This window comes from Mus musculus, chromosome X (assembly GCF_000001635.26).
Source record: "Mus musculus strain C57BL/6J chromosome X, GRCm38.p6 C57BL/6J".
Lineage (NCBI taxonomy): Eukaryota > Metazoa > Chordata > Mammalia > Rodentia > Muridae > Mus > Mus musculus.
In genome coordinates this window covers 83,520,950-83,543,054 of record NC_000086.7, presented here as the reverse complement: position 1 = coordinate 83,543,054, position 22,105 = coordinate 83,520,950, and the positions used below count along the sequence as shown (strand labels likewise).

The following is a 22,105-nucleotide window of genomic DNA, read 5'->3' as shown; positions in this document are numbered from 1 at the left end:
CTATACAAAATCAGGGCAGTAGCAAGTTCCAGCATGGGGTAGGGATGGGCTAACAAGGCCAATACCGTAGCTAAGATGTTATTAGTAGTTAATGTCTGCTGGGGGAAAAAAGAATTAACTTTACTTGGGGATGTAGCTACCTATCGATTTCTCCATGCTCCAGTGAAAAACGCCTGCACCACATTCTCCTGAAAATATGGCAGCACTAATTGAATACAGTGAGTTAAATTAATAAATAATTTTAATAAACAGAGATATAGTTTGGAGGGAAATGTGATATGGAAATATTGAGGGGACTTTCACATGAGAGTATGTGATGGGTGATCAAGGAATATGCATGAATAAAATTTTCAAAGAAGTAAAATAAATCACGGCATTAACTACACAATTAATTGCATTAAAGCAAATGCATCTCAATAATACAAGGCATATACTTGGGATGAGTATGATGACCATAACTTTAATTTACTTACTTATTGCCTGTTAAATATTTGTTTTCCTTCTACTGTAGGTGACAGAAGAGTGCTGTGCATAAAGTACACAAAAAATGTTGCCTTAAAAATTTGGGGAACAGAAGTGAAAACATAAAAAGACTATATTAAGTGAGATCAGGTTGTAGTTCATTCTTTGATGAAAAATACAACCGGGCAAAGATTATGCTCAGCATGAAGGGCATGGTCCTGTCTTTGAGTGGCTTGTAAGGCAGGCCTTTCAATATAAATTATATCTTAAAACAACAAGAAGAACAACTACAACATCTTCATTAAATGAAGAGGATACTTTTTTACTAGAAAATCGGCCATTTCAAAGGCCCTGAGTCAGGAGTGCTCTGTCAGTGATCCTTCATTTATGCTATAAGTGGAGTCAGAGATAAATTGCCATTAGCTCAGGAAATATCTATGTCCATTACCAAGTTTTCTAATGTGAATGAATTAGCTTTATCTACACTGACCCATTGTTCAGCGACCACTGATAAATCTTTTGACATGTGAGTAAACTTTCTTTCATAATTTTGTACCTACAAGGCTATGCTTTTCCTGAAGTTGAAGGAATTCCGCATTGTGATTGTGCAGTCTCAGAGATCAAAACAGATTATGTAAATCAGATTGTATTCCAATTACTTCACATGCAAAAATATAACACAAACTCACTAGTCTACACAGATTCTAAATAATGACAATATTACTAAAACAAATTCCCTGTGTTTTATATCCTATTATATACACAAACACACCTCAAAACTGATCCTACTCATTCTATGAACTCACACAGTTTTCTTCAAACTACCAGAAAATTAATGATACTAATTTTGTCTTCTTGATATCTTTTTAAGTACCTGACTCCTGTAAACGAGTTAATCATTGGTAGGATGGTGGAAAGTAACAGTATTCCCTGAGATTTTGACAGGTTTTCCCCGGGCCCCAGTGGGAGGCCTTCCCCTAATTTAGCAGTAGACACACAATAATCTAAGGAACAATATCAAATAATGTCCTTGTTTGCTTATCAATAAAGAAAATGTCTCTGACAAGGTCCTTTTTTAAAGGTGTAGACTTCCTTCCAGTTAGGAATTGGTGGAAGTTAACAGTTGCGTGTGAAAAGAAATTTTCTTCAGGTATTACCACTGGTAAGCTGTCCATGCTCCAAGTAATGACACCAGATCCTTGCATAAAAAGATAATTAAACTCGATGCCTCTCAGAAATTGAAGCCAACAGTAAAACATCAAAGTGACAGATGACCTTGAGAGGAAGGAAAGGTTCAATGTGAGTTGAAGGTCAAGAGAAAAGAAAGAGTAAAAGGGAGAGGACAATCATAACAGAAGTCACAAAAACAGTATCAATAGTAAGCCTCTACTATATACGTTACTATAACTATTTCAAACTCATCCACAACTAAACATGTTGTACAAATGAAAAAGCAAAGTGAGAACCTAGTCATACTGAAATTAAGTGTTGTTATAATATGCTTCACTTACAAACAAAAGTTGTACTCCATAACTGATAGAAACAACATGTAAAGAGTGCATGGCTTTCCATGTGAGAAGGTATTTACTCTAAAATAAGAAAGGATGTCCAGTGGAGCCCTCCATGTCATGTGGAATACTTCCTGTGAAGTGAAGTCTTGCTCCTTAGCTTCTCTGACAGGAGTTAGACTAAGTGCGATGTAGCTTGATTGAGATCAAATATTTTACAACTAGTTCAGCTGCATACATTCTAAGAAAGCAGGAATTCATATATTTGATTAGTTCTGATCGATCATTCCATGTCCAGATAAATATATAAATATAAATACACACATACACACACACACACACACACACACACACACACACATATATATATATATATATATATATATATATATATATATATATATATACACACACACACACACACACACAATTATATAACTAGATACAGAAAAAACCTTTTCATTGTCCTTCCTTGGTGTGGCTTTTTGTTTACAATGCTCTAGAAATTTTGTGAAGTCTCACTTAGAACAATGATTATTTAAATTTAACTTTCTGTGATACACACTTCTCTGATTATTTCTAAAATATGTAATCATAGGGCAAAGAGAAAGCTTAATGATTGTCCTCAACACAAGGAGATTTTTTCTCCTTCTTTTCTTCATCCATCCCCACCATCCTGTGCTCTCTCACTCACTCCACTCTCTCAGATAATAGTGTGTGTTGTGTGTTTGTGTGTGTTGCATATATACCTATGAGTAGATTTGAGTGCAAGCATGCCATATCACATCTGTGGAGATCAGAGAACAACTTTAAATGTGAAACATACTTCCTACTATGTTTTTTTTTTTTTTTTTTTTTTTTTTTTTTTTTTTTTTTTTATTCATTTATTTATTTATTTATTACGTATTTTCCTCAATTACATTTCCAATGCTATCCCAAAAGTCCCCCATACCCTCCCCCCCCACTCCCCTACCCACCCACTCCCATTTTTTTTGGCCCTGGCGTTCCCCTGTACTGGGGCATATAAAGTTTGCAAGTCCAATGGGCCTCTCTTTCCAGTGATGGCCGACTAGGCCATCTTTTTTTTTTTTTTTTTTTCTTTTTTTTTTTTTTTTCCATTTTTTATTAGGTATTTCGCTCATTTACATTTGCAATGCTATACCAAAAGTCCCCCATAGCCACCCACCCCTTCTCCCCTACCCACCCACTCCCCTTTTATGGCCCTGGCGTTCCCCTGTACTGGGGCATATAAAGTTTGCGTGTCCAATGGGCCTCTCTTTCCAGTGATGGCCGACTAGGCCATCTTTTGATGCATATGCAGCTAGAGTCAAGAGCTCCGGGGTACTGGTTAGTTCATAATGTTGTTCCACCTATAGGGTTGCAGATCCCTTTAGCTTCTTTGGTACTTTCTCTAGCTCCTTCATTGGGGGCCATGTGATCCATCCAATAGCCGACTGTGAGCATCCACTTCTATGTTTGCTAGGCCCAGGCATACTCTGACAAGAGACAGCTATATCAGGGTCCTTTCAGCATAATCTTGCTAGTGTATGCAATGGTGTCAGCATTTGGAAGCTGATTATGGGATGGATCCCCGGATATGGTAGTGTCTACATGGTCCATCCTTTTATCTCAACTCCAAACTTTGTCTCTGTAACTCCTTCCAAGGGTGTTTTGCTCCCACTTCTAAGGAGGGGCATAGTGTTCACACTTCAGTCTTCATTTTTCTTGAGTTTCATGTGTTTAGGAAATTGTATCTTATATCTTGGGTATCTTAGGTTTTGGGCTAATATCCACTTATCAGTGAGTACATATTGTGTGAGTTCCTTTGTGAATGTGTTACCTCACTCAGGATGATGCCCTCCAGGTCCATCCATTTGGCCAGGAATTTCATAAATTCATTCTTTTTAATAGCTGAGTAGTACTCCATTGTGTAGATGTACCACATCTTCTGTATCCATTCCTCTGTTGAGGGGCATCTGGGTTCCTTCCAGCTTCTGGCTATTATAAATAAGGCTGCTATGAACATAGTGGAGCATGTGTCCTTCTTACCAGTTGGGGCATCTTCTGGATATATGCCCAGGAGAGGTATTGCTGGATCCTCCGGTAGTACTATATCCAGTTTTCTGAGGAACCGCCAGACTGATCTCCAGAGTGGTTGTACAAGCCTGCAATCCCACCAACAATGGAGGAGTGTTCCTCTTTCTCCACATCCACGCCAGCATCTGCTGTCACCTGAATTTTTGATCTTAGCCATTCTGACTGGTGTGAGGTGGAATCTCAGGGTTGTTTTGATTTGCATTTCCCTGATGATTAAGGATGTTGAGCATTTTTTCAGGTGCTTCTCTGCCATTCGGTATTCCTCAGGTGAGAATTCTTTGTTCAGTTCTGAGCCCCATTTTTTAATGGGGTGATTTGATTTTCTGAAGTCCACCTTCTTGAGTTCTTTATATATGTTGGATATTAGTCCCCTATCTGATTTAGGATAGGTAAAGATCCTTTCCCAATCTGTTGGTGGTCTTTTTGTCCTATTGACGGTGTCTTTTGCCTTGCAGAAACTTTGGAGTTTCATTAGGTCCCATTTGTCAATTCTCGATCTTACAGAGCAAGCCATTGCTGTTCTGTTCAGGAATCTTTCCCCTGTACCCATATCTTCAAGGCTTTTCCCCACTTTCTCCTCTATAAGTTTCAGTGACTCTGGTTTTATGTGAAGTTCCTTGATCCACTTAGATTTGACCTTAGTACAAGGAGATAAGTATGGATCGATTCGCATTCTTCTACATGATAACAACCAGTTGTGCCAGCACCAATTGTTGAAAATGCTGTCTTTCTTCCACTGGATGGTTTTAGCTCCCTTGTCGAAGATCAAGTGACCATAGGTGTGTGGGTTCATTTCTGGGTCTTCAATTCTATTCCATTGGTCTACTTGTCTGTCTCTATACCAGTACCATGCAGTTTTTATCACAATTGCCCTGTAGTAAAGCTTTAGGTCAGGCATGGTGATTCCACCAGAGGTTCTTTTATCCTTGAGAAGAGTTTTTGCTATCCTAGGTTTTTTGTTATTCCAGATGAATTTGCAAATTGCTCCTTCTAATTCGTTGAAGAATTGAGTTGGAATTTTGATGGGGATTGCATTGAATCTGTAGATTGCTTTTGGCAAGATAGCCATTTTTACAATGTTGATCCTGCCAATCCATGAGCATGGGAGATCTTTCCATCTTCTGAGATCTTCTTTAATTTCTTTCTTCAGAGACTTGAAGTTTTTATCATACAGATCTTTTACTTCCTTAGTTAGAGTCACGCCGAGATATTTTATATTATTTGTGACTATTGAGAAGGGTGTTGTTTCCCTAATTTCTTTCTCAGCCTGTTTATTCTTTGTGTAGAGAAAGGCCATTGACTTGTTTGAGTTAATTTTATATCCAGCTACTTCACCAAAGCTGTTTATCAGGTTTAGGAGTTCTCTGGTGGAATTTTTAGGGTCACTTATATATACTATCATATCATCTGCAAAAAGTGATATTTTGACTTCCTCTTTTCCAATTTGTATCCCCTTGATCTCCTTTTGTTGTCGAATTGCTCTGGCTAATACTTCAAGTACTATGTTGAAAAGGTAGGGAGAAAGTGGGCAGCCTTGTCTAGTCCCTGATTTTAGTGGGATTGCTTCCAGCTTCTCTCCATTTACTTTGATGTTGGCTACTGGTTTGCTGTAGATTGCTTTTATTATGTTTAGGTATGGGCCTTGAATTCCTGATCTTTCCAAAACTTTTATCATGAATGGGTGTTGGATCTTGTCAAATGCTTTTTCTGCATCTAACGAGATGATCATGTGGTTTTTGTCTTTGAGTTTGTTTATATAATGGATTACATTGATGGATTTTCGTATATTAAACCATCCCTGCATCCCTGGAATAAAACCTACTTGGTCAGGATGGATGATTTCTTTAATGTGTTCTTGGATTCGGTTAGCGAGAATTTTATTAAGGATTTTTGCATCGATATTCATAAGAGAAATTGGTCTGAAGTTCTCTATCTTTGTTGGATCTTTCTGTGGTTTAGGTATCAGAGTAATAGTGGCTTCATAAAATGAGTTGGGTAGAGTACCTTCTACTTCTATCTTGTGAAATAGTTTGTGCAGAACTGGAATTAGATCTTCTTTGAAGGTCTGATAGAACTCTGCACTAAACCCATCTGGTCCTGGGCTTTTTTTGGTTGGGAGACTATTAATAACTGCTTCTATTTCTTTAGGGGATATGGGACTGTTTAGAAGGTCAACTTGATCCTGATTCAACTTTGGTACCTGGTATCTGTCCAGAAATTTGTCCATTTCATCCAGGTTTTCCAGTTTTGTTGAGTATAAGCTTTTGTAGAAGGATCTGATGGTGTTTTGGATTTCTTCAGGATCTGTTGTTATGTCTCCCTTTTCATTTCTGATTTTGTTGATTAGGATTTTGTCCCTTTGCCCTCTAGTGAGTCTAGCTAAGGGTTTATCTATCTTGTTGATTTTCTCAAAGAACCAACTCCTCGTTTGGTTAATTCTTTGAATAGTTCTTCTTGTTTCCACTTGGTTAATTTCACCCCTGAGTTTGATTATTTCCTGCCGTCTACTCCTCTTGGGTGAATTTGCTTCCTTTTTTTCTAGAGCTTTTAGATGTGTTGTCAAGCTGCTAGTATGTGCTCTCTCCCGTTTCTTCTTGGAGGTACTCAGAGCTATGAGTTTCCCTCTTAGAAATGCTTTCATTGTGTCCCAAAGGTTTGGGTACGTTGTGGCTTCATTTTCATTAAACTCTAAAAAGTCTTTAATTTCTTTCTTTATTCCTTCCTTGACCAAGGTATCATTGAGAAGAGTGTTGTTCAGTTTCCACGTGAATGTTGGCTTTCCATTCTTAATGTTGTTATTGAAGATCAGTCTTAGGCCATGGTGGTCTGATAGGATACATGGGACAATTTAAAAATATGGAACGCTTCACGAATTTGCGTGTCATCCTTGCGCAGGGGCCATGCTAATCTTCTCTGTATCGTTCCAATTTTAGTATATGTGCTGCCGAAGCGAGCACCCTACTATGTTTTAAAAGTGTCTGTTTTTCTGTGGCTGCTTACGCATACTATAACTCCTGGCCAGCCAACTTTAGGGCATTTCCTTATTTCAACTTCCTATTTCACCATAATAACCCAGGGAACACAGATTCATGATGCCATGTCCAGCCTTACAAACTCAGGTCCTCATGATTAACCATCAAGTGCTTTATCTACTAAATCACCCCTCAACCTATTTATTTTATTTCTCTTTTTATTTTATTTCTACAAACTTAGAAATACTGGTTGCCAGTTTATAGGCAATATGTTCAGAATATTTAAATCTCTTCTAGTAGCATATTATTTTTTAAATTTTCATTTGTTATTGACACACAGTAACTACGAATTTATGGGTTATGGTACGATATTTCAATATATGTGTGCTTATATAATAAACAAATCAGGCTAGTTTCCATATATATTTTTTTAAAAGTCTAAGTCAGGTACATTTTCAGGAACTCTTTTGATTTATATTTCTATTTATACTTTAATTACATACTTAATATCTCTTTGGCCTTCAGTTATATTTCTACTGTATAAAGTTCTGGCACATGGGTCATCCTTAATGACAGGAAATAATTATTATATACAGAAAGACATATAAAATCCAGGAAAAATGAAACAGCTGGCTGAGTGGTGGTAGTACACACCTTTAATCCCAGCATTTGGGAGGCAGAGGCAGGCGGATTTCTGAGTTCCAGTCCAGCTTGATCTACAAAGTGAGTTCCAGGTCAGCCAGGGCTATATGGAGAAACCCTGTCTCAAAACAAACAAACAAACAAAGCAACAACAACAACAACAACAAAAGTAACAGCTGTTTCAAATGAATGTGGCAACTGTACTAGCCATACATATATTGTACATCTAGACACATACTAACACCAAAACTTAAATATGCAAAAACAATGAAGGTATGAAGACTAAGGTACTCTCAAATTTTTACATTAAAGAGCTAACAAATTTGAATTCTATGCTTGGAACAAAAACCAGCCAACTGTTCAGTTTTAGAACAATTAATTCATTATGGCATTACAATAGTGAAACTAATATTACTGAGCCCCCATTTGTGCAAGTCACATGACTAAAAGAAACAGAACAAATCAGAAGACATAGCTTCTCCTTTGAAGCTTTTAATTCCAAGCAAATTACACTGAACACATCTTCTGAACATATCTTAAGTTAATCTAGATTTATTCTTTCAGAATGACTCTTTGAGATAGCGTACCTATTAAGGCAGAATAAATCATTTCAAGTACCATGAAGAATTGTTGATAAAATTCTTCTTTATGAAATCCAGGAAATATTCGATCTTCACAAATGTTTAACTATGTAAACAAAGGAAATGGTTTCATCCAACCAAAATTATGCTTGTGCATTAAATTTGATGTTTTATGGCCAAAAATGATAGGAAAGATAGTATGAAATTTTAAGAACCGTTATATTGCATTTCATTTGCTGATAAAGGGAATAGAGTCAAATGGGCTGTGAAAAGATATAGCCAGTTTTATAGAACATGAAAAATATCTAGCACCATAAATTTCTGTCTCTTTCATTTTCAAGTCATTAAAAGTAAGCAACAAGTGCCATACTTATCTGAGTAATTAGACTTTCCCAGTGAAAAAATGAGTGCTTAAAAAGATTAGCTAGATTTCTAGGTCACTTTATGTTTCAGCACTATAAATTTGTCCAGGTCAGAAGCTTATACTGGGGCCACAGACTGGAAAGGAAGTTCCACATTCCTCAATTTGCATACTTAGTGAAAAAAATCTTCAAGCTAAGGAATTAGTGAGAAAATATGCTTAATCTTCTCAGGATAACATCAAATTTGTTGCAAACAATAATGGATTTGGTTATTATTTGATTAATATATAAATAACATAAATATGGACTTACAGGAAGCATTCTTTCAAATGATTAGACATCTTTAAGATTTTTTTTAAACTTTATAACATCGTTGCTTTACAACATCTTCCCTTATTTGAGGAATATAAAATTTCCCTTCAGATGAGGAAATTTAAAGAGTTAAAAAAGAGAATCTCAAAATTCAGAACTTCAATAAAGCACCTTGCCAAAGGAAATAGAGACAGTTTAAAGTTTGGAATGGATAATCTCTTTCTTTTGGCTAAACCTTTAAGTTTCCAATTATCACTGACATATTTTGGAATAGGATAAATTTCAGATGCTTCCATAAGAAAACCAACTTTTTCTACCCTCATATAAATACCTATCATATACAAGTAAAGAGAGAAGTGCTATAGCTTATAGAATATATTTTATTTTCCATTTTTAAAGTGAGATTTATTGGGATCTTACCAAAGACAAATCTTCTCATCAAAATTCTAACATAATTTTTACAGACCTTGAAAGAGCAATTCTTAACTTCATATGGAAAAACAAAAACCCAGGATAGGTAGAACTATTTGGTATAATAAAAGAGCTTCTAGAGGTATCACCATTTCTGATTTTGGGCTATACTACAAAGCAATAATAATAAAAGTTGCATGGCATTAGTATAGAAACAAACAAACTGATCAATCAATAGTGTCAAACTGAAGACCCAGAAATACAATTCCTATATAAAGTATACTTTTCTACACACCTAGGGACACAGGATTTTTGACAAAGAAGCCAAAGCCATACAATGGAAAAAGAACGCATCTTCAACAAAAGATACTGGTCTGACTGGATCTCTGCATGTAGAAGAATGCAAATAGATATCTACTTATCTCCCTGCATAAAACTTAAATCCAAGTGGATCAAAGACGTTAACATAAAACTGTGTATACTGAATCTAATAGAAGAGAAGGTGAGGAATAGTCTTGAATACATTGGCACAGGAAACAACTTCCTAAACAGAAAACCAATAGCCCAGGCACTAAGATCAAGAATTAATAAAAGGGACCTCATAAAATTGAAAACCATCTATAAGGCAAAGAATACTGACAAAAACAAAATGGCAGAATACAGAATGGGAAAAGGCCTTCACCAATCCTACATCAGACAGAGGGCAAATATCCAAAAGAAGTTAGACACCAACAAAACAAATAACCCAATTAAAAGTTGGTTTACAGATCTAAACAGAATTCTTATCAGAGGAATCCGTTATGGTTGAGAAACACTTAAAGAAATATTCAAAATCCTCCATCACCAGAGAAATGCAAATCAAAATGAATATGATACAGCTTTACACACATCAGAATGGCTAAGATCAAATAGTCAAGTGACAGCACATGCTAGCAAGGATATGGAGCAATGGGAATAGTCCTCCTTTGCTGTTGGAAGTATATAATATTACAACCACTCTGGAAATCAATATTTTGGTTTCTCAGAAGTTGAAAATAGTTCTACCTCAAGACCCAGCTATACTACTCCTGTGCATATACCCACAAAATATTCCACCGTACCACAAGGATATCTGCTTCCCTATGTTCATAACAGCTTTATTCAAAACAACTAGGAACTGGAAACAACCCATATACCTCTCATCCAAAGAATAAAGAAAATATGATGAAATTCAAGAAGAACGAAGACCAAAGTGTGGACACTTTACCCTTTCTTAGAAATGGGAACAAAACACCCATGGAAGGAGATACAGAGACAAAATTTGGAGCTGTGATGAAAGGATGGACCATCTAGTGATTGCCATATGCAGGGATCCATCCCATAATCAGCTTCCAAATGCTGACACCATTGCATACACTAGCAAGATTTTGCTGAAAGGACCCAGATATAGCTCTCTCTTGTGAGACTATGCCGGGGCCTAGCAAACACAGAAGTGGATGATCACAGTCAGCTATTGGATGGGTCACACGGCCCCCAATGGAGGAGCTAGAGAAAGTACCCAAGGAGCTAAAGGGAACTGCAACCCTATAGGTGGAACAACAATATGAACTAACCAGTACCCTGGAGCTCTTTTCTCTAGCTGCATATGTATCAAAAGATGGCCTAGTCGGCCATCAGTGGAAAGAGAGGCCCATTGGACTTGCAAACTTTATATGCCCCAGTACAGGGGAACGCCAGGGCCAAAAAGGGGGAGTGGTTGGATAGGGGATTGGGGGGGTGGGTATGGGGGACCTTTGGGATAGCATTGAAAGTGTAAATGAGGAAAATGCCTAATAAAAAAAAGGAAAAAAATATGAGTTGTTTACTCCACTATTAAAAACAAGGACATCATGAAAATAGAAGGCAAATAGACAGAACTAGAAAATATCATTCAAAGTGAGGTAACCCAGGCCCCAAAGACCAGCATGGTATATACTCACTTGTAAGTGTTTACTAGCCATAAAATACAGGATTATCCACAGAAGCTAAGCTGCAAGTAATGCCCAAAGGAGGATTCTTGAATCCCACTTAGAAGGGGAAATAAAATAGTCATTGTAGGGGGATGAAGGGAGTGAAATAGGTGGGAGGAAAGGATATGGAAGGGAACAGGGGTGGGTTACAGGTGCATGGAGAGCTGGGAAAAGAGGTCTGGGTGAATGAATGGAAATTGGCAGCAAACAGCGGTGGAAGATATGTCTAGGTCATTCCAGAGATCTGGGATGGGGAAGACCCCAGGCAGTCTATGAGGGTGACTCTAGCTGAGACTCTTAGCACTGAGCAATATGGAGCATGAAGTGGCCACTTCCTATAGCCAGGCATGACTCCCAGTGGAGGGAAAAAGACAACAACCCACCCACAAAACCTTTGACCCCAAATATGTCCTGCCTACAAGAAGTAAGAAGTAAGACAAAGAAGAAGCAGAGACTGAAACAATAGCCAACTAATGATTGGCCCAACTTGAGTCCTATCCCATTATCAAACGCGAATCACTGACCATATTAATTATCCTCTCCTATGGTTGTAGACAGGAGCCTAACATAATTGCTCACTGAGAGTCTACCCCCAGCAGCTGAACAAAACCGATACAGAGACCCACAGCCAAACATTAGAGCTGAGTTAAGAGTTGAGGAAAATATTGGGGTATCATAAGGAGTAGGGACTCCACAGGAAGACCAACAGTGTCAACTAACCTGGCCCCAGGGGACCCCAAAGTCTAAACTACCAACCAAAGAGTATACATATGCTAGACCTGGGTTCCCTGCACGTATGTAGCAGACATGCAACTTGGTTTTCCTGTGGGTCCCCCCAAAACTGGAGTTGTTGATACTCTGTTGCCTTCCTGTGGATCCTGTTCTCTTAACAGAGCTCTCTTGTCTGGCCTTAGTAAGAGAGGGTGTGCCTAGTTCTGCTGTGACTTGATGCAGCAGGGTGTTTGGCCTTGACTGCCAGAGAAACCTTTTCCACTTTTAAACTTAGATTATATTTTTATATTTCTTACCTGGCATCGGATCTCTTTATTTCTCAGGCTTAGCTTGAACTCACTATGTAATTCATAGAGATTGTGTTATTATGTCTGGCTAAACATGGACTTTTGGGAAATATTGTAACTATGAAAACTTTGGGAACTCATTCAAAGGAACTGAGTGCATTTCATACCATGCAATAAATGTGAACTTTTGTGGGGCCTGAGGTGAAATGTTATGGTGTAGTGAGATGTGTGTAAGTGTTGAGTTACCAAAGGGTAGGCTGATAATGGTTACTCTTGATTTTCAACCTGACTAGATTGAAAAGGGCATTGGAGATTGAGAAATCATTCCATGGAGTATGTCTATAAGAACATTTTTACAGAAGATAACCAAGAATGGAAGATTCATCCTGGATGTGGATAGCATAATTTGGTAGGCTGGAGGCTCAGTTGCAATAGAATAACAAACAGAAGAGGCACACCTGTGATCTCCTCAGGCTTCAGGCCACTGTGAGGGGAGAAGCCTGCTCTGTCAAGCCTTTCTTGCATGATAGTGTACCTTACCACAAGCCAGTAAAACAGACATCTGACCATGGACTAAAATTACTAGAACTGTGAGTCAAAAAATATCTTTCTTTCCTTTTTCCAGTTATAAATAAAAATACAAAGAACTATTCTTGGAATACAAAAGAAAAATAAATTTTCCACACTCACCCATGAATTAGTATGCAAACCAAATCTCTGTAGAGCTCTGGGATGGTCTTGATGTAACATGAATAAGTAAAAAATAAAACAGGAAAAAAAAAAGAACAGAAATCTCATACAAACAATTGTTCTAATTAAACAGTTTTGGAGGGTTTATAAGTGAATGTCCTCTCTTATATATTTTACTGATAATATATGTTACTTTTATAGAAAAGCAGCTTTTCGGGGATCATAGGATTAGAGGTGAGGAGAACATCTGCCCCAATGCCAGGGAGTAACTGGAATGAGCAGGACCCAGGCATCCAGGAAGTCCACCCAACCAGTGCCACAGGTTTCTTCCAGTTGTGCCCCACCTGGGGATCCATCCCATAAACAACCACGAAATCCAGACACTATTGTGGATGCCAACAAGAGCTTGCTGACAGGAGCCGGATATATCTGTCTCCTGAGTGGTTCTGCCAGTGCCTGAGAAATACAGCACTAGAGGCTCACAGTCATCTATTGGATGGAACACGGGGCCCCCAATGGAGGAGCTAGAGAAAGCACCCAAGGAGCTGAGGAGGTCTGCAACCCTATAGGTGGGACAACAATATGAACTAACCAGTACCTCAAGAGCTTGTGTATCTAGCTGCATATGTAGCAGAAGATGGCGTAGTCAGCCATCATCGGGTCTTGTAAGATTATATGCCCCAGTACAGGGGAATGCCAGAGCCAGGAAGAAAGAGTGGGTGGGTTGGGGAGCAGGGTGGGGGGTGTTAATTGGGGACTTTCAGGATAGCATTTGAAATGTAAATGAAGAAAATATCTAATTAAAAAAAGAAAGGAAATGAAATTATAGGATAACAGAGATAAATAGCTAAAAGCCCTTAAAGAGGAAACACAAAAATCACTTAAAGAATACAGGAAAACACAATCAAACAGGTGATAGAAATGAACAAAACCATCCAAGATCTAAAAATAGAAATATAAACAATAAAGAAATTACAAAGGGAGACAACCCTGTGGTTAGAAAACCTAGGAAAAAGACAAGGAGTCATAGATACAAGAATCACCAACAGAATACAAGAGATAGAAGAGAGAATCTCAGGTTCAAAAGATACCATAGAAAACATTGACAGAACAGTCAAAGAAAATGCAAAAAGCAAAGATCTCCTAACCCAAAACATCCAGGAAATCCAGAACAAAATGAGAACAAGAAACCTAAGGATAATTGGTATAGAAGAGAGCAAAGATTCCCAACTTAAAGGGCCAGTAAATATCTTCAATAAAATTATAGAAAAAAACTTCCCTAACCTAAAGAAAGAGATGACTAAGAACATATAAGAAGCCTACAGAACTACAAATAGACAATTACTTTTCCTTAATATCTCTTAAGATCAATGAACCCAATTCCCCAGTAAAAAGACATAGACTGACAGACTGACAGACTGACAGACTACAGACTGGATACATAAACAGGACCCAACATACAGGAAACGCATCTCAGTGACAAGACTGACACTACCTCAGAGTAAAAGGTTGGAAAACAAATTTTCAAGCAAATGGTCCCAAGAAACAAGCTGGGGTAGTCATACCAATATCGAATAAAATGAACTTTCAACCAAAATTTATCAAAAAAGATAAGGAATTTCACTTCTTAATGGTCAAAGGTAAAACCTACCAAGATGAACCCTCAATTCTGAACACCTATGCTCTAAATGCAAGGGCACTCACATTCATTAAAGAAACTTTACTAAAGCTCAAAGCACACATCTCACCCCATACAATAATAGTCGGAGATTTCAACACCCCACCCTCCAAAATGGACAGATCATGGAAACAGTAATTAAACAGAGACACAGAGACATTATAACCAAATGTTTCTAACAGATATTAATAGAGCATTTCATCCTAAAACAAAAGAATATACCTTCTTCTCAGCACCTCATGGTACCTTCTCTAAAATTGACCATATAATCAGTCATAAAACAGGCCTCAACAGATACAAGAAGATTGAAATAATCCCGTGCACCCTATTAGATCACCACAGACTAAGACTAGTCATAAATACCAACAAAAATTACAAAAATCACACATACACAGGGAAGCTGAACAACGCTCTACTCAATGATAACTTGGTCAAGGAAGAAATAAAGAAAAAAGTTAAAAGCTTTCTAGAATTTAGTGAAATTGAAGATACATTATACCAAAATTTATGGGACACTATGAAAGCAGTAGTAAGATGAAAATTCATAGCTCTAAGTGTTTCCAAAAAGAAACTGGAGTTTACACTAGCAGCTGGAAAGGAAACTTGAAAGCTCTAGAACAAAAAGAAGCAAATACACCCAAGAGGAGTAGACAGCAGGAAATAATCAAACTCAGGGCTGTAATCAACCAAATAGAAACAAAGACCTATACAAAGAATCAACAAAACCAGGAGCTGGTTCTTTGAGAAAAATCAAAAAGCTAGATAAACACTTAGCCAGACTAAGAAGAGGGCATAGAGACAGTATCCAAATTAATAAAATCAGAAATGAATAGGGAGAGATAACAATGAAGTATATCTTAAAACAATTATTCTGTTAAATATTAACAGTTGAAAATATTAAAATCATGTTCTACAAAAAAAAAAAAGAAAGAAAAGCAGCTTTTCTACATATCTTAAAATCTTAGGATATTGAATTGAATTTCTCCTGTAAATGTTGACTTAAATAGTTTAAAGAGGGTTTTTTTTTTCAAGCTTGATGTGATTGGGTTAAATGTAACATTTATGAATGTAATTCTCAATGTTGAAGCGGGCATATGCACATGTGTGGATCTATAATGAAATCTGCATGGGTTCATTCATATGTTGGTCTGAATGAGTAGCTTTAAATATGAGATAAAATACTAGTTTTTTTTTTTTTTAGTTCATTATGTCTTATAACCTGTCACTAGAAATCATGTCTTTAGTTAGTAGATTGTTTAGAAATACGCATCTTAAACAAATGGACTGTTATTGAAGCCAATCTATGTATGCTATTAATATGATAGGCCATGAAGTTAACTGAGTCATTTTATTACTTATCATGAACTAATGGAATCACAACCTCATCATATGAAAATTATTGCTATTTTGAAATGTTTTATTTCACCTTTATTATCCCCTTAGTTATTAAATGAAGTTCCTCTATGCACATAAGTCTTCAACAGTCATTTGAGTGAAAGCTATCTATAGTAACTGAGAAAGACATATCTAACCCCTGTGACAAGGCACTATAATATTAAGATTGTGATGAGAATAAATAATAGGAGAGGAAAGTCAAGTACTGCTTTATGCACAGCTCTTCTTGGACAATACTTAGTAGATTTATAGTTGGAATGAAAGTAAAATTCTGCTATAAACATACTGTAAATAAGAAAAAAGAGTGATGCAGAGGTGGAAGCAAGGAGGGAGAAAAGTATGAAGGGAAGAGATATGAGAGAGGAGAGACAAGCAGAAACAAAAGGAGAAATATGAGTTATACATTCAGGAGATAAGCTAAAGTAGAGAAGTATTAAAAAAAACTGTTCTTTAAGCCCAAATTTAGTTTAAAAACATACATGTCAATATGATATTGACTTTTTAAATACTGTTTTTGAAGTGATCAGATATTCATTTTCAAGTTTTATGATATCTCTTATAATTATGTGTTAAAACAAGTAATTCTATTTTTCCAATAATGAAATAAGACATTTCAACTGCCAATAACATAAGCTGTGCTTTAAAACATTATCATTGACTTAAATTAAAAATATAAACTATAGATCTATAGAACAAAAAGTCAAGACACTTTCTTATTTCTCCTATATTTTCTTGACTGATGGCACTAACTCAATTTGAACATATCCCATAAGAAAAAGTTGTTGCCATTAGTCCACAAACCAGCTCTAGGAATACCGGTTGCGTTTTTTAATATTAAATTAATATGTAGCTACCATAGTTTTAATTTAAATTAGTTTATTTTAATTATATCCCCGTAGAATATAATAATGATATATTAACTGACAAGAGATTCCTATTTATATAAGCCAAGATATTACTCAAATGTCTCTAGCAATTTTGGTGTTAGAACCCAATCTAACCTAAATCAAAACTAAAATGATTTGATTAGATCATTCGTTATTTAAATGCTTCAAATCCTATAGGAAATTTTATTGATCATATATAAGATATATTTTATTTTTATAAATCATCTCTAATAAAAGGTAGAAACTAAGAGTTGATTGTTTTCCATAAAGTCAAAATCATTATATAACATAAAAAGTATATGATAGGTTTATAGAAAACACATAATTTTGGTATAAAACCTAAATTCCAGGTATGCACTTCTACATACCAATACTATATGGTACTTTGTATGTCTCTTTGATATCTAGGTGAATGAATATAAAATAGTTAGAACCAATAATTAGTTAAACAACTGAAATAGATGAGGACAAAAATAGCTTTATTTTAGCATTGTTTGGTTCAAAATGCTGAAAATGCTGTTTTGGGGGTATCTGAACATAAAATATTGCAGAAAGGAGTATACCAAATGGAGATTCTCATTCTCTCTGTCTCTGTTTTTGTCTCTGTCTCTGTCTCTCCCTCCTTTTTTCTCTCTCTCTCCCCCAATTTCAGGCTGCTTGCTTGGGCTCTGTATAATATTATTTAACATATCTATTCATTTTAATTTCTATTTGACAAGAATTTTTAACAGGAAACAGAAGTTTATATTGCTATGTGCCATGCACTCAGGTCGAGTCAGTTTGACAAGCTGAGAGGCTTAAAAGCTGCTCATGAAGCAAAAAGAGTTTCAAGGAAGCTCTCCTCCTGGAGTGTGGCTCTCTCTCTAATCTCTCTAACCCATACATTAATTTTCCACTCCCGCGTTAGTCTAGTGTATGGATCCACGTGCTCTCTATTTAGTATTACCCTATTATAAGTGCCTTTTAAGATTGAACTCTGACATAGCTAAACCCAGTGTTCCAAGATCCCAGAAAGCAGCAAGGAAGTTTAACCTATTCAGTAACTAATTAAGCATTACAATAGACGGGGCCAATGGCTCAACTGGTCTGCGGAAAGAGCCTGGAGATCTCACTGAGATAGAAATCTTTAGTACAGGCTACATTCCATACCTATAGCAAGTTGATATACTCTCCTGACAAATGGAGATTCTCCAGACAAGATAAGAATTAGCAAGGCCTAGGAATTTAGGGGTCTGTGACACTACATTATTCTTGAGACCTGCCAAGAGTAAAAACCCCCTGGTGCTATTAACACTAAAGTGTGAAATTCTTGCCTGTCACTAGGCTGATCCTAGGCAGGACTGCTAATCTCTACTGTAAACATTTATTTGGTTCCTGAAATTCCTTTCACAGTCATTCCCTTGTATCTGGAAAACTTCAATGTACCTTGCCTGATGTGACTTGCAATCCCTGGTATTCTCTGTACCATTAAAAAAGTCCGATGCTCGACCTGACAATATATTCAGATTCAACACCTCTCCTGAGTGTGTCTGTTTGTCAATTCATCTTACGCTTTGCCCACCTGCCTGAGAGACCCGTTCCACGCAGACACAGGGACCCAGAGGGTCTGTGGCAGCTATGTTAATATTATATACTCACTTCTATCTTACCATTGAAATATCTGTCCTTATCTTCATACTTAAAATGTTTATACATTTTCATGCATGCAGAATTTCATTTAATTTTCTTATATATTATTTCATATAAGAGGCTACATCTCACATTTGTGTAAACATCTGTTCCTTTATTTTTATTTTTTTTCCATTTTTTATTAGGTATTTAACTCATTTACATTTCCAATGCTATACCAAAAGTCCCCCATATCCACCCACCCCCACTCCCCTGCCCACCCACTACCCCTTTTTGGCCCTGGTATTCCCCTGTACTGGGGCATATAAAGTTTGCAAGTCCAATGGGCCTCTCTTTCCAGTGATGGCCGACTAGGCCATCTTTTGATATATATGCAGCTAGAGTCAAGAGCTCCGGGGTACTGGTTAGCTCATAATGTTGTTCCACCTATAGGGTTGCAGATCCCTTTAGCTCCTTGGCTACTTTCTCTAGCTCCTCCATTGGGAGCCCTATGATCCATCCATTAGCTGACTGTGAGCATCCACTTCTGTGTTTGCTGGGCCCCGGCATAGTCTCACAAGAGACAGCTACATCTGCGTCCTTTCAATAAAATCTTGCTAGTGTATGCAATGGTGTCAGCGTTTGGATGCTGATTATGGGGTGGATCCCTGGCTATGGCAGTCTCTACATGGTCCATCCTTTCATCTCAGCTCCAAACTCCGTCTCTGTAACTCCTTCCATGGGTGTTTTGTTCCCAAATCTAAGGAGGGGCATAGTGTCCACACTTCAGTCTTCATTCTCCTTGAGTTTCATGTGTTTAGCAAATTATATCTTATATCTTGGGTATATCCTTTATTTTTATGGAGGTATGGAAGGATCTGAGGATGTCACAAGTTAGTCTTATATATTATTCTTTAATTCAATTGCACTAATATGGCAGTGAATAGGTAAGGATAGCTATGCAATATGTTTAGCCAAAAAAAATAAAACTGAAAAAAAAATAACTTTTGTGATAAAAGTTAAAAGGAGTCAAGGTTTTCTATTTGGTTCACTTTTTTTTTACATATATGCAGGCTAAGAATATTAACCACAATTCTCTCAATTTCTATATCACCTATCAGTTTTTCTAAAATCTCATTATTCATCCACTCTCATCACTGCTGTAATTAATGCAAAAGATATGTATATTTAAAAGTGTTTACATGGTTTCCTCTGAAGTCTTTCTAAAGTATTGTGTTAAATTTATTGTAAAGCAAATAATATGTGGATAATAAATCTGCTAAAGTAACCCTTTTCTTTGCTCACAAAATTTTGATATATCTCAATTTGTTCATTTCAGATTTGATGCACTAGATTATTATTAAAAATAAATCTGTTATTAGTATACTTAGCACTATTAAATGATTGTGTTTGTTTTTAATGATATTTTTAAAAAACCAACTATTTTAACAGCGACATTTCTTTAATCCCTTGAAAATTAATTTTACACCCCAAATGTAGTGTTTCTTACCTCTTCTCCTTCCAGTCCCTCCCTCTCCACTTGCCTTCCCCCATTTACTCCTTCTCTGATTTTTAATGATTTTATTTTTTTAACTTATCCTGGGAAAAGTCATTGCCAGATGAATGAGTGGGGAAGTTACTTAATTGTTCACACAAAAACCTTGAAATTTAGATTTATACAATTACAACTATAGTATCACTAAATAATGTCAGGCAGGGTTAATCAATGAAATGAATCATGGGAAAAAAAGAAAGAAAAACTCAGTGTTTTAAGGTTGTCATTCTTAAGGTCATTACTATATTTTTATATGCATACTACAGAATATTTTGAATACATGAGAAAGTAGAAATCTTTCTGACACAGAATTTCACTGTAAAAGTTTGACATTTTTACAGTAACAAATTCCATTATTCCATATTATTCAAGGAAAGAGTATTGATATGACCTGTACACAAATTATTCTATAATAGTAACAGACTTCATATTTATAAGACTCTGGTTGTTTTAATTAGAAATCTTTTGTGTATATTATATTTCCTTGAATTTTACCTTGTGTTAATTACTTTTAACTCTTTGTTATGAAATTATAAGTATGTTATGGCCAGAACAAAGGTAGAAAAATTAAATGGGTTCTTGCTCAAATAGTTGTTAACAAGTTACTATGAAAGGATCAAGATACTTCTTTTTTGATATCAAATGATATATTTTTTCTTTGAATACTTTTTAAAGAAACAAATTCATATCATGCAAGGGTAAGCCTGAAACCGTTTACTTCAGTACTAACACCATATTATAGAGACAATACTTGGAAAAAAAAACTTTTTTAAAAACAAGTCAGAGTAACAGAGGAATTAACAAGCTGAAAATAGAATCTGTGTTATCATCCTCCTGAAGTCAAAGGAAGTTGATTAAAAGTAAACTCTAATTGGTTTGTAAATGTCATTTTGAGGATAGGAAAATTATTCCCAAGGCCTTCTGTGTTTGTTCTTATTGACATCCAAATTTAAGAGTAATGTCATTTTGGTGTTTTGCATCTGAGAGTTACCCTGGTAAATAAGGAAGAGGGCATCTATATCACATTGCATAGTTTAAATAGAAATATATTTTTATAATAATGTACAAGAGTTATCGAAAAAAAGCACATTTTATCCCTAGGGTATTTTTTTTTTTACTCCTTTAAAAAGTACATTTTTACTTTGTTATTCACAAGGAAATGCTGACAAGGCAAGTACAGTGAGTTGTTTCTGGATTGGCAAACAGAATAATAATAGTTTCTTTGAAATTCAGAAAAAAAATGTATGTAATACCCAGGAAGCATTGCTATGTAAATATTATAGAAAAATCATGATAGGAAGTGAATTGTTAGGTTCACAACAGGATATATTTTGAAGGGTACAAACCTTTTACATCTGTGAGCAAAATGCATAAATTATTAAATAATGCCATGCTAGATATACTTATTTTGCATATGTTAACATTTAAACACACTAGAAACAGCTTATGAAATTGCTTATGCAAATATATACTGATACTTATTTTAAAATGCAATCCTACTGAAAAACAAACTTCAGGTCTCAAAACACCAGTTAAGGCCAAAGTATACCATAGTCTATATAGGCAATTTGTGAAAACCTCCAATGTTTCAGTAACATTTTAATTTACAAATCAACCCATTTAAAGGCAAATGTTCAAAATTTAAATAATTATTTGGCAGATATTAGGTTCAAGCCTCCAATAGTGTGTGTGTGTGTGTGTGTGTGTGTGTGTGTGTAATGCTCCATTAATTCAAGAGACATGATAGATAAATGAAAATAATTCTATGAAGAAAACTTGATATTGTCATATATAACCTAAAATATAAACATTTGGTTAATTATTCTTATAAATAAAGCTTTTAAAAGCATTTATTATATAGGGTGTGAGATAATTGCATTAATCTAGTTTAATTAGATTCACTGAAAAGAACATTTTAAGAATGAAGTTCTAAAATAT

The 22,105-nt window shown here is 35.9% G+C and overlaps 1 protein-coding gene and 1 non-coding gene across 11 annotated transcripts in view; both read right to left on the bottom strand.

Moving 5' to 3' along the window:
• Nucleotides 1-22,105, bottom strand: part of Dmd (dystrophin, muscular dystrophy) — a 2,390,387-nt gene that overhangs the window by 1,661,996 nt on the left and 706,286 nt on the right. The gene's annotated exons all lie outside the window — the stretch shown is intronic.
• On the bottom strand, nucleotides 6,918-7,024 carry Gm22580. Its single transcript, XR_003953239.1, has one exon. It is a non-coding gene; the product is annotated as a U6 spliceosomal RNA (small nuclear RNA).